Raw genomic sequence first — 14,315 nt, 5'->3', positions numbered from 1 at the left:
TCAGTATCTAACACATAAGCTATGTACATCTCACATCCCTATCGAAGCAATCATTTGGTCTACATCGCAGTCAGAAATTTCTTCCGCTGTCTTTCGCCTTTGAACATTACCGTTGTATTTTCCGCAGTTCATAATTTGACTTTCTTGTTTGCGCAATCGATCTGAGCATTATGATAAGCTAACCAATCCATTTCCAAAATGACGTCAAACTCTCCTAACTTACAAGGAATCAAGTCTACGGAGAAATGATGTCCTACTATTTCTATATCGCACGCAGGACATACTCGATCTACTGGAACTTGGTCGTCATTCGCTAATTTTTTAATTAACGTCTCGCCCAACCATTCTATTTTGCAGTGTAACTTATCAAGAAATTCTTCAGAAATAAATGAACGAGTAGCTCCAGAATCAATTAATACTTTTGAATCTATTGAATTCACCAAAAGCGAACCTACAATTACACTCGGACTCTGCACTGCTTTTTTCATTCTCATGTTGAAAGTTCTTGCTCTGGGTTGATTAGGTGGTGGTGGAGGAGGTAATGCCAACACTTTCAGAATACTGGCTTCCATTGCTGGTCCTTTACAGTTCCTAGCGATATTCCCTTTCCTTCCACACTGGAAGCAAGTAATTTTTGCTATTTTTCCCGTTGGACATTCTTTAGAATAGTGCCCTTTCTGCTTACATCTGAAACACGTCACATCCGTCTTGATACAATTGCCGGTATGTTTTCGACCACAAGTCTTGCAGTACGGCACTGGGACTCTAACAATTCCCTGCTGGCTGGGGGCTTGGAAATGATTACCTGTTTTCTGGATACCTTGTCATATTCTTTTGATATTCATATTTGTCTGTGCTTGAAATCCAGGCTTCCTTCTGGAGCGGTCTTGGAAACTTCCCTGTCCTCTATCCTTTTGAGATCTTTCACTTTCCCCTTCAATAATCAAAGCTTTCTAGAGTACGGCGGTATACGTCATTAGTTCAAAAACTGCAACTTGTCCACGGATCCACGGTCGTAACCCTTCTTGAAACCTTTGAACTCGTTTCTCTTCAGTATCCACTTGTTCTGGGACGAACCTAGCCAATTCAGTAAATTTAGCTTCATACTCTATCACGGACATACTTCCCTGCTTCAATTCCAAAAACTTAATCTGCATTTGATTTCTCACATAGCGAGGATAATGTTTCTCTAAGAACAACTCTTTAAACCTATCTCATGCAATAACATCTTCACCCTCCAAAGCCTTTTTAGATTCCCACCAATAATTCGCTTCTCCTTTTAACAGATAACTAGTAAAGTCAGTCTCCTGGTCTTCACCTACCTTTACTAGTGCAAATGCTTTCTCTATTTCTTTCAACCAAGTGGTAGCCTTAATAGGATCAGTGGACCCCTCAAATTTTGGAGGTTTAACCAACTGAAACTGTTTGAAAGTAACAATATGTATAGCTGGTGGTATTTGGGGCTCAGGACGAGGTGGCTGTTGTAACACCTGTTGTTGAATCTGCTGCTGCTGTTGCTGCATCAGTTGTTGCATCATTACCATCTGTTGTTGCATTAGATGGAACATTTGGTTCATGGTATCATTAGTCTGTTCTTCGGAATTGCTGTTAGAAGTCTCAGTCCTAGTCTTTCTTTTTGGTGCCATTTGCTGATAATAAAACAAGTGATGTTTCTTTAACAGTTAAACAATTGACAGTAGGTAAGAAACAACTTATCCTGTATTGACAAAAATTTAGATAATGGTTCGAAGAAAGAAAACAGTTTGCTTAATACGAAAACAGGAATTGTAAATAGTTAAATGAAATGTTTGTTCTCTTTTTTTTTCAACAGAATTTAAAATATGAAAAGCTGTAAAATAATAAAGTAAAGGGAAATGCGGTAAAACTGTAAAGACTGAAATTTAAATAAAAGAAGTTTGAAAAATTTTATTTTATATATGACACCAGCCTCAGGTGTAAGTGCTTGGTACGAAAAGTCTCGCTCCGCTGGTCATCACCTTGGCTACAAGTCAAACTATCTACTACCTTCAAACTACTACTATAATTCAAACTACTACTACACACATACACACTACTCACTATGTCATACAAGGCTTCATCTATATACATCGGTCCTTTAAAGTCAATGTCTCAGAACCCTGGCGGAATACGCCTCAGCTCATCCCTAAGTATCTGAACCAAAGTCTGCGCCAAACGGAATATCCTGTAAAACTCCGCGAAAGAAGGCGGTCCCTCATGGGTCAAATAATCCAGCTCCCAAGTAGCACTCATCAAAACCGACTATAACCTCTGCCTTATAAAGTAATCTGGCTGTAGGGCAGCTAACGGTCCTCGGTCTCTCTGGTCAAATAAATGCATAATCTCCCTGCACTGAGCTCTCCAATACTCCACATCATCTCTTATAACCCTGTACTCATGGTATGGTACCATATATGGCTGTGCAACCTGACCCACTGACTCCTGTGACGGAACCCTCGGTATACCTGCACCCTGCTGTGGTAACCCTAACTGTAAATCCACATCATGTTCTCCCAGCCCCTCGACTGGAATCATCTGAAATACGTCTGGCTCTGGGGCATGCACTGATATAGGAGTCAACACTTGGGGTGGTAGCTCCTGCTCAATCACAGGTATAAACTGATGCTCTACCGGTAGTGGGATCATCGGCTCAAAGAACTCAAATGGATCAAACATCTCTATAGGGTCATGGACTATCCCCTGTACTGGTGGTACTGGCTCTTGTGGCAATGGGGGTGGAGGTGGAAGAGGAGGAAACATGTACTCAGATACTGGAGGTATAACTGGTGCTACTGGCCCGGTGACTGTCCTCTCAGAAGAAGCCGAATAACCTGACAATGCCATCTGAAAATATACCAAAGAAAGAAGAAAAGTCACTAAATCATTCCTAGAACTAATACCTTCCTATTATAATATTATCTAAATCCTAACACTACTCTTCCTGTTTGACTACTTCTATCCTATGTGATCTCCCTATCTTATCTTAATCCTAATGTTCTTATTTTCAGGGACCAAAGCTATATGATGCCAAACCTGTAACGCCCTCCAGACCCGGGGTATAAGTATGGGGGTTACTAGCTAATTACCAAACCTGTACAATCTGATTAACAACTAATAAAGAAATGAATCTAAACCCCTTTAACACTAACGAGGATCTTTTTAGGTTGAAGTATGAAAACAAGAACCACTAACTACTTTATTACAAACCAAATTCAAAATCTTACAAACTCTCTTTACTAAAAACCATTGTCTAACCAATTTTAAACTAATTTCATTTTTTATTCAAACTCACACACTAACTATCTACACTCCACCTGTTCGGGCAACTCAAAACTTTCTTCCTAGATTAGGATCAACACCTTGGGTATGAGAGGATCCCGAGGCTTGACCCGCTTCTTTACCACTCGAGTCCTAATGGGTTTCATATACCTTCTTAACTGAAAACAGTAAGGTGAATAACAACAAAAAGGGGTGAGCCAAAAATTCCTCAACAAGTCCGCAAAATATAAACAGTATTTAAGTAGTTTAAGTGAAATGGTAACCCGGGTATATCTCAAAGATATAGCCCTGCGAGAATCGAAATAAGGCCATTAATCGCGAATACAAACGAACTAAACTGGACACAAGTTCACATATATACCCTGCTGATCAGCCAGGATACAGTACAGATCTATATCCCACTATATAGATCCCATCGGGCACCCAGACACTACGACCCATCTCAAGGATCCGGTTATATCCCGGTCCTTAGGATTAAGTAAACTTAATCCCCAAAGTATCACTATCTAGTCTATGGAATAGTAACTAGAACAATCGGTATGCTTTGATATATTTTAATCACCGGAGTATATCAATATTTGTGAGTAACAATTGGTATATGAATAATGAATCCAAATAAAAAGGAGAAATCAAGAATCGAAATGAAATATGAACAAAAGAATCAAAAGAGTGCAAACGTGATAAGAATCTGAAGAATTATCACTATTCTGAAAATAGAATAGGGGAAAAACTTGCCTTCTGTGCGACTCACTACAAATATGTCACATTCGTCTATTACCAACTCAACCTTCCTTGCTGGCTTAGCTTCTATTAGAGAAATAGACTGATTTAGTCATTTCGTACTTCAATTGCGTCTTGAATCGACTTCACATCGTTCCTATTGTCTACCCATGCGCTTATGACTGACTCGTATATTATATATTAGCAAGTAAGACTCGATTAACCACATAATACACATAAGCACATAAGCACATAATCATTTTTATAATTAAAATAATTTTTAGAATCAAAATCGCCTCGCTGATCGCTCAACTGATCATTATCTAACTCGTTTCCTATTTTTCGGAATTTTTCGGACTCGTCTCGGCACACAATTCGACTGATAATCAAACAGGTAATAAAGTCAACTAATTTCTAGAAGAAATTAGGCTCTAATATTATTTTTAATGAAAATAATTCATTTTTTTGGAGTCAAAGGGCTTTCATTTCGTTCGAATCGGACTAACGGTCTAATTAATATCAATTAAACATGGATAAATCAATTTATTATTCAATATAAATAATTATTACTAATTTTTAAACCCTAAAATAATTTTTAAATAATTATTTAAGAAAAATCAGAATTAAAAATGATTTTTCTATAATTTTTTGAATTAAAATAAATTTATTATGATTTATTGAAAACTATTAGATTAATTATCAAAATAATTAATCATTTTTAAATAATTAATAAATACTAAATAAATAATAAATAATTGAGAAAATAATTAAATATGATTTTTAGAAAATATTTCAGAATTATTTATAATTTAAATCAATTAAATAAATAATTAATTAATCAATTTATAAAACAAAAAAAAACTGATTCTATAATTAAAATAAAAATAAAAGAAAAATAATTTGCAGAACCATTTGTTAGAAAGCAAATCCTGAAAAAAATAGATCAAACCCGGGTTGCAAAATCGGGTTGCAACCGGGTCTTCAAGAACAGGAAACGGGTTGGAATGAACCAGAATTCGGTGAGGATTCTGGTCACCGACCTATTTTTGGGCCAGTCTAATTACCCCTCAATTCGACTCTGTTTTGCTCCGTTTTGTGTCCATTTCATTTGAAATCAACACAGCAACCCATCACCGTCTTCATAAACCATCAACGACGCCCGTGTCTTCTTCTCCGGTGAAAACCATCAAACTCCAACGAGTTTTTCCAGATTCCGATGAAGTTATTTTTAGGCCAAATCACGAAATGTTTGTACTCGGTTTTACTGGGAATTGATTTCAAATTCAGTTCTAAACATTATTCAACCATTAACATCACCCAATAACCCTCAGGCTAAGTTCTACGATCTAACCGACTTAAAGTCCGGCCAAAATCCGATTTCACTAATTTGTACATCAAAATTCACGTTCTATATATGAAAATAAAGCTTATAACACACACAATCAAACCCATATACTCTATCATATCTCAGTTATCTCTAAAATCAAAAACGATCAAACAAAAAAAATACATAAACCCTAGATATAGTTCTATCAGTTCAAGCAATCGTCTGTAAAATTAATTAGCAGGAATCGATCATAAATCATAAAATAAAGCTATTTACAATATCAATTTCAACAAATAACCCCAGAATAAAAAAGTACCAAATCGGGTATAAACCCTAGAAATTGAAATTGAAAAACAACACATCAAAATATGATTTTGGTACCAGAAACCGAAAGAACAGATTGAGAGGATCAAGTTGGATACTCACATCGATCGATTTGATGCTCAGAAACGTTCAAAATCAGTGATTGATTCTCGACCCGAAATCCGACCCTACTTGTTCTACAGAGAATTTCCGGAAAATTTACAGAATTTTTATAATTAATTATTTATAATTAAATAATTATTAGGCTGTTTATAGTAGAAAAATTAATACTCCTAATAAAAATTAAGGCCCTAATTCTATACTTTTTAAAATTAATAAGCCCCTAATTTTATAATTTTTGAGTATTAAAATTTAATTTATAAATATTTTATATATACAATATATATGCCAAAATTTCTCAAAAATTGCGAATAATGCAAAAATATAAAGAAATGGTATAAGTAAAAGTCCTAAAATTTTATAAAAATAAAAATGTGATTTTTGTGGGGTTTTTAACACCCAATGGGGCCCGGAAAAGTCATTTTTCGCAAAAGGAGAAAATTTATAAAATGCCTAGATGTTCAGAATAATGCGATGGTAAAAGTCGTTTGATGAAAAATAAGGCCCATTATTTTATTTGAAATACCTGCTTTAAAATCATGGTTCGGTTCGTAAAACATTTGAAATGAAAGCTATGAATGCAAAATAAAATATCTGAAAAATATCTTTAAAAATACCAGAACGACACAGAATGCACGTAACACATAGCAATTAAGGTTTGACAATTAATTCCACGTAAATGACACATTAACACACATAATTTATTATAAATATGATATAATATAGACGTAAATTTCCCAGACGTTACACTACTCCAATATCAAAATCAAAGAAAATGTTGGAGGATAATCAAGTACAAATCCTGACAATGTGGCATTGTATATCAAGTCTAGGCTAAGTTTTTAGAAGAATTTCAAGAAATATGTGTCTGAGAGTGCAATTTACTATGAATACTATCATATAACTGGTCATTCCAAGGATAAGTGTTTTTATCTTCGTGGTTATCCTTCTTGGCATAAACTTCATGGAAAGCCAAAACATAAACCAAACAATATGTCTACCAGAAATGTGCTTACATTTCAGGTTCAAAGTGACTCACAAACTGATCAATCTGTATCAGGTGGACTCTGATAATTTTACTGAAGGGAAATGTCAACAAATCTTATAGATGTTACAACAAACTTTTAAAATTAACAGTAGAAATTTTGGAAGCAGCTCCTTAACTTCTCTTTATGTTGTTGCTAATAGCTTCTCAAGTACTTCTTATGCTTCCGTCAACAGGACTCAGTTTGCAGGTACTATGGTACAATATTCCTGTAAATTATATTCCACATAGTAATTTTGACTAAATAGTAGACATTGGTGCTACTGATCATGTCACACCTTATAAACACTTACTTCATAACTTGAGAGCTTGCGTTTAATATCCCGATTTTTTTTATTTTATTTAATTATCAAATCCAAATAATATTATTTATATGATTAGACTGTATATTTTTTTTATTTATGCTTCTAGAACCATCTAGACGTTGGCAACACGGTAGAGTTGTTATCAAACTCGACAATTAGAGACAGACAAACATTAGTTTAAGTGATAAATTTATAACCTAATTTTAAATAGTCATTACTTATCTTAATATACTACTATAAATATAAGATAGTACAGATAGTTTGAGGTGTACAACCGTATTAGAGAAACAAGATCTCAAAGAAAAAAAATGCAGGGGTGAGGTTAACCAGCACTGAGGCACAAGCATAATCAAACGTGCGACTTGTATTAGAAAAGAAAAAACTAAGCTGTATTGTCCTCTTCTTTCCAGCCTTGTTAGTTGGATTTTACATCTCCCATCAAATCACTGTGAGCTCCTAATTACTCTTCTATTAGATATTCTTTTAATTATATAATAACCATCCCATACAATTTCAACATACCTATATCTTTGAGTCACTCTTGTTCTAATATCAAATTTGTACTGATCATCTTGCATGTTTCTCAAACTTATGTATTCTGTATTCCGGGATTATACTTAAGTTATTTTAATTTTAGAATTTGTATTGAATATAATAATTCATTAATTTTTAAATTTATTATATTTAAGTTATGGTTTGTTCACTCATATTATCTTTAAAGGATCACAGTTTTCTTTTGTTTTGCATAATTAAAAAGGTTTAATATTTATCATTAATTTTTAAACTTGAAATTTAATTAGGTACATGTATGGTATTGGTGTTCTATTTTTTTTAAAGCCTATTTAACTAAATGTCTCGTTGTGATTTGCATGCCTGAAAGTGTATATTGACTCTGATTATAATTGCAGTCAACTCTATATTCATGTTTTATTATTTTACGGATTGGTACAATAAAAATAAAATAATAAAAACAATATTTGGGGATCAATTGCTTTTGATTACAAGCCATTTATCAAGATACTAGAAAAATAATAATTAATGTATGAATTTTATATTTTTATTTAATTTATGTTTTGTTCAAAATAATATTTATCAATGACTTTACTATATAAATCGTAATTGCTTGTAAATTGATGTTGTTGTGGTTATTATTATTACATTTGTCTAAATATTTTGAGTTACTAATATGGTAAATATTTTCATATTTATTATTATTAAATTGGTATATTCAGTAAACACCCTCCGACCACTGTTCATTTGATAATTGTTTTCTTGGATGGTGGACTGGGACTAGTGCGATGGATGTGCTAATAAAAACTGTTCCATAACATCAATTGTTAGTTAATAAAGATATAAAATTTTTATTATTATTTTATTAGTTAATGCTAGTAATTAAGCTGATAGTTTTTGGATATTACGAATTCCTTATCTTTCTCTCCTAATTTTTTTAAATAATAAGATATTCGTTAAATTTATTGTTGATTCATTTTCTAAAGTTGTGAGCTTATTGTACTCAATGTGTACCTATTTGTACGCATTCCCGTTTTCGTTTCAAATTCTCTATTTTTGGATTATTGTTGCCTTGACTCGTTTATATTGTTATTTCGCATTTTTCTTGCGACATTGCTTTATTTTATTTCGTATTGTGCAACGAGTCAAGCAACTTTTGTAACCTTATTGTTGGGCTCTTAGACCGATCTGTGTGGGTTAATCACGGACAATGTTCACATGGAGTTCGGAGTAAAGGTAAACTTGGCACCAACTCGTATCGGTGGGTGAGTATACGAGCGCGTCTCTGGGGTACGAGATGTGATTAGATCATGATCGCTATTGTATTGTTGGGATGTATTTTGCATTCCTTATTTCTTCTTCTGGATTACCGAGGAAGAAACCATTGTCCTATACTTCGCTGGTGATTGGAGTTTAGCGAGTATAGTTTTTTGTAAGAGACCCATATTTGTACCCACCTTATTTGCTATTCCGCCTTACTTTATGATTCATTGTTAGCCCAATTGTGTTAAATTGTTATTATGCTGATTCGATAAATATTGATACATTGTTTCAGATCCATACTGTTGACCTTTTTGTCATTTTCAGTTTAAATCTCTGTGTTGGTAAGACACAATCTATTCGTATTTATATTTTATAATTTGTTTAGATTATATTCGTACTGGGCATTTGGCTCACTCTTTATTGTTTTCCTTTCCGCAAGTAAATAGGGGTAAAGCGGGAAGAGTGATGAGTGATACCCAGTATTTAATCGAGATTCAGACTAGTGGATTTAATAAATTCGAAAACATCTTTTAGTGGAGTTTACATCCTATTTCTATCATTATTGGAGGATTAGACCATGGATTTTATTATGTTATTCGGCCTTACTACATTATTGTTGTTTAATATAATTTAGACTTATTTATATCGTGTAGCTTTATTGTTATAAAAATAGGATGTTACAGAGTTGGTATCCGAGCTACGGTTATAGATTCTGTAGACTGTCTTTTAGGCATTGACCTGTGAGTTTTGGGTTGACTTCGCATGGGTAGATTAAAATTTCTCGATTCTTGAATTGAATATCGTAATACTTCTGTGTGTTATTTTTGCACTTATAGAAAAGTTTTACAGGATGGCGCGAGGCAGTGCAAGTCAGAATAATACTGGAAATGCTCATCATCAAATTGTGATGGATCGAGCTACTTATATGGACATGGTGCACGAAGTTGCAGCCCGACAACAACAGAATTCTCGTGGTAATAATAATGGGCAGAATCAGGAAGGTCAGACTATGTTCGATCGATTCATGAAGCAAAGGCCTAATTCTTTTAAGGAAGCTAAGACCCCGATGGATGCTGAAGCGTGGATTGATCACATGGAAAAAATATTTCGGGTTTTAAATTGTTCTGAGCAGGAAAAGGCCCGATTTGCTATATACCGTCTTGAGGGGGATGCTAGCATTTGGTGGAAGTCAGTGGTGGCTTCTCACGCAGCTGGATACGAGAATACTATCACTTGGGATGTGTTCAAGGCACAGTTCGATCAGCGGTACTTTCCTGCCAGTATCCGTGAGGAGTATGCTCGAGAATATCAGAGTATAACTCAAAAAGAAGATGAGTCTGTGGCAGACTTTCAGGTCAGATTTCAGAGATTGGCTAGGTATACTCGATCTGTTGCTGGTACTGAGGAGGATAAGATCATGAAATTCAAGTGGGCCTTGAAGACTTCTATTCATAACCATATCATAGCTAATCGCTACACTACGATGGATAGTTTAGTGGACAGTGCCAGAGTCCAAGAACTTCATCAGACTGATTTTCGTAAACAGCGAGACATGCAGAATCAGAAAAGAAAGAGAGATGATGATTCCTCTAAGTTTCAGAAAAATGGCGGATCTGCAGGCAAATTTAAACCGAATGAACAGAGGTACAACACTCGCAGTTTTCAGCAGAGAAATGGAAGTCAAGGTAATCAGCAGAACAAGTCAGGGACTCAAGCTGGAAATCATAATGGAGGAAAATCTTGTGAGCACTGCGTGAAGATGCACGGTGGTATTTGTTATTGGATTACTAGATCCTGCTTCAACTGCGGCCAGAAGGGCCATACTATTCGAGATTGCAAGCAGCCACTGAAGAAGTCTGGGGACCAGAACGATCAGAATGGGAGAAATAATCAGAAAACTAGTGGACGTGTCTTTTTTATTACCGCAAAGGATACTGCAAATACCCCAGGTACCATTACAGGAACACTTTCGATTGGAAATAGGAATGCTACTGTCTTATTTGACACTGGTGCTACACACTCATTTGTCTCAACATCTTATGTTAAACATTTATGCATTGCACCTACTACACTTTCATCAGAATTTTCTATTGGTAACCCTATTGGGATAAATACATATGTGAACTCTCTGTACCATGATTGTGTAGTCATAGTTGATGATAGGAAGTTATTTGTGGATCTTTTACCTATTCCAATGCAAGATTTTGATGTCATCTTGGGGATGGATTGGTTAAAGCGGCATAAGGTCACTATTGATTGTCAAAGGAAGAAAATAATTTTTGGTCATCCAAATTCACCTGAGTTCGAGTTCCAGGGTTCTACGCCTAGTGGTTTGGGTAAATTTATTTCAGCCATCAAGGCCAAGAGGATGCTTACACATGGATGTGAAGGATATTTAGCTCATGTGATTGATTCTTCTATGGAATCGCCTGAACTTGTGGATGTCAATGTAGTTTGTGAGTTTTCAGATGTGTTTCCAGAGGACTTGGATGGACTACCACCACAAAGAGAGGTGGAATTTTCTATTGACCTGCTTCCTGGTACGCAACCGATTTCCAAGGCTCCGTATTGCATGGCTCCATTGGAATTGCAAGAGTTAAAGGAACAACTGCAGGAACTTCTTGAGAAAGGTTTCATCAGACTGAGTGTTTCACCTTGGGGTGCACCTGACTTGTTTGTGAAAAAAAAGGATGGTTCGATGAGGCTATGTATTGATTATCGAGAGTTGAACAGAATCACTGTAAAGAATAGGTATCCACTGCCGAGGATCGATGACTTATTTGATCAGCTGCAAAGAGCAAAATATTTTTCGAAGATTGATCTACGTTCCGGCTACCATCAGTTTAAAGTGAAGGAATGTGATATCCCGAAGACTGCATTTAGGGTTCGTTATGGGCACTACGAGTTTCTTGTCATGTCGTTTGGGTTGACAAATGCACCAGCAGTTTTCATGGACTTGATGAACAGGGTATTCAAAGATTTTCTTGACAAGTTTGTGATTGTATTCATTGATGATATTTGGTGTATTCAAAGTCTAAAGAAGAGCATGAGGAACATCTACGAGTTGTATTAGAGATATTGAGGAAAAATAAGTTGTTTGCAAAGTACAAGAAGTGTGAATTTTGGCTTGATCAAGTTGCCTTTTTGGGACATATTGTATCAGCAGATGGAATTAAAGTGGATCCAGCTAAGGTTGAGGCTATTACCGATTGGCCAAGACCTAGCACTGTGACTGAGGTGAGGAGTTTCTTGGGACTTGCTGGTTATTATCGTCGCTTTGTTGAGGGTTTCTCGACTATAGCCATGCCCTTGACACAATTGACTCGTAAAAGTAACAAGTTAATATGGACCGAGGAATGTGAGGCTAGCTTTCTAGAGTTGAAGAAGAGACTTGTGACATCTCCAGTGTTGACACTACCATCTGGAATGGGTGCTTATGTAATTTATAGTGATGCTTCAAAGAAGGGACTTGGATGTGTACTGATGCAACATGGAAAGGTGATTGCCTATGCTTCGAGGCAACTGAAGCCTAATGAGGTAAACTATCCGACACATGACTTGGAGCTTGCTGCTGTTATATTTGCATTGAAGATATGGAGGCACTACTTGTATGGTGATAAGTGTGAGATCTTTACAGACCACAAAAGCTTGAAGTATATCTTTACACAGAAGGAGCTTAACATAAGACAAAGGCGATGGATTGAACTCTTGAAAGACTACGACTTGAGTATTCAGTATCACCCTAGAAAAGCTAACAAGGTTGCAGACGCATTGAGTAGAAAGAATTATGGAAATCTGGCAGCATTAATGACATATCAACGACCTCTTCAGCATGAGATTGAAAGATTTAGCTTGGAGTTTTATCGTGAAGGCACAGATGGTATATTAGCAAGTATGCATATCGAGCCTAGTCTTATCTCTAGGATAAAGGCAGCTCAGGATGGTGATGGTGACATATGGTATCTTATACAGAGCATGTAATCAGGAAAGCAACCAGAAGTTCACGTTGACGAACATGGTATAATTTGGAAGGGTAACCGATTGTGTGTGCCTGATAATAAGCAACTTAAGGAGCAATTATTGGAGGAAGCCCATCGATCTCCATTCTCAATTCATCCAGGTGAGACGAAGATGTATCATGATGTGAAGGAACACTTTTGATGGAGTGGTATGAAGCGTGATATAGCTGAGTTCATTTCAAAATGTTTGACTTGTCAACAGGTGAAGATTGAACATCAGAGACCAAATGGATTATTACAGCCATTGGAATTGCCTACATGGAAATGGGAGAATATTTGCATGGATTTTGTTATTGGGTTGCCGAAAACTTTGAGGAAGAATGATGCGATATGGGTGATTGTGGTTAGGCTTACCAAATCTGCTCACTTTTTACCGATTCGTGGGAACATGTCTTTGGAGAGTTTAGCACTAGCATACAGGAATGAGATTGTTAGACTTCATGGTATTCCAGTTTCTATTATTTTTGATAGAGATCCGAGATTTACTTCAAAATTTTGGCAGGGATTTCAAAAAGCATGGGGCACCACACTGAATTATAGTACAACATTTCATCCGCTCTGACTGTCCAGTCTGACGGCCAGTCAGAGCGGATAATTCAGACTTTGGAGGATATGTTATGAGCTTGTGCACTAGAATGGTTTGGAAATTGGGATGAGTATTTACCGTTGGTTGAATTTGCGTACAACAATAGTTGGCAGGCGAGCATTGGTATGGCTCCTTTTGAAGCATTAGGTGGACGCCGGTGCAGAACACCGACTTGTTGGAATGAAGTAGGAGAAAAACTTTTGGAAGGTCCCGACTTAGTTCAGATCACAACTGATAAGGTAACATTTGCTCTGGAGAAGCTTAAACAAGCTCGATTTAGGCAAAAGAGTTATGCAGATAAGGGTAGGCGAGGGTATGAGTTTAAGGTCGGGGACAAGGTATTTCTTAAGGTATCTCCGACGAAGGGCATTCAGCGTTTTGGTCAGAAAGGTAAATTGAGTCCGAGGTATATTGGTCCATTTGAGATTATCGAGAGAGTTGGAGCAGTGGCATATAGAGTTGCCTTGCCGCCTCAGTTGTCCCGAGTACATAACGTATTTCACGCATCAGTTTTGAGGAAGTATGTTTATCATTAACACCATATTGTTCAATATCCTTTAAATACATTTAACGAGAATCTATCTTGTGAGGAGGAAGCTGAAGCTATATTGGCAAGAGAGGAAAGAGTTATGCGTAAAAAGACTATTCCTTTTGTGAAAGTTCTTTGGAAAAATCACGATGCTCGAGAGGCTATGTGGAAAATGGAGGATTCAGTTCGCATAAAATGTCCTTATCTTTTCGAATCAGGTGAGTTATTAGAATTTCGAGGACGAAATTATATTATGGGGGAAAGAATTTATTATCCCGATTTTTTTTATTT

At 36.0% G+C, this 14,315-nt stretch overlaps 1 pseudogene; it reads left to right on the top strand.

Annotated features, from left to right (window-relative positions):
- Positions 1 to 9,740: 9,740 nt before the first annotated feature.
- Positions 9,741 to 14,031, top strand: LOC141690722 (uncharacterized; annotated as a pseudogene).
- Positions 14,032 to 14,315: the final 284 nt, after the last annotated feature.

Source organism: Apium graveolens, chromosome 10, assembly GCF_009905375.1.
Source record: "Apium graveolens cultivar Ventura chromosome 10, ASM990537v1, whole genome shotgun sequence".
NCBI lineage: Eukaryota > Viridiplantae > Streptophyta > Magnoliopsida > Apiales > Apiaceae > Apium > Apium graveolens.
Note: the sequence above shows the minus strand (reverse complement) of the source record. Positions and strands in the feature narration are given on the sequence as shown.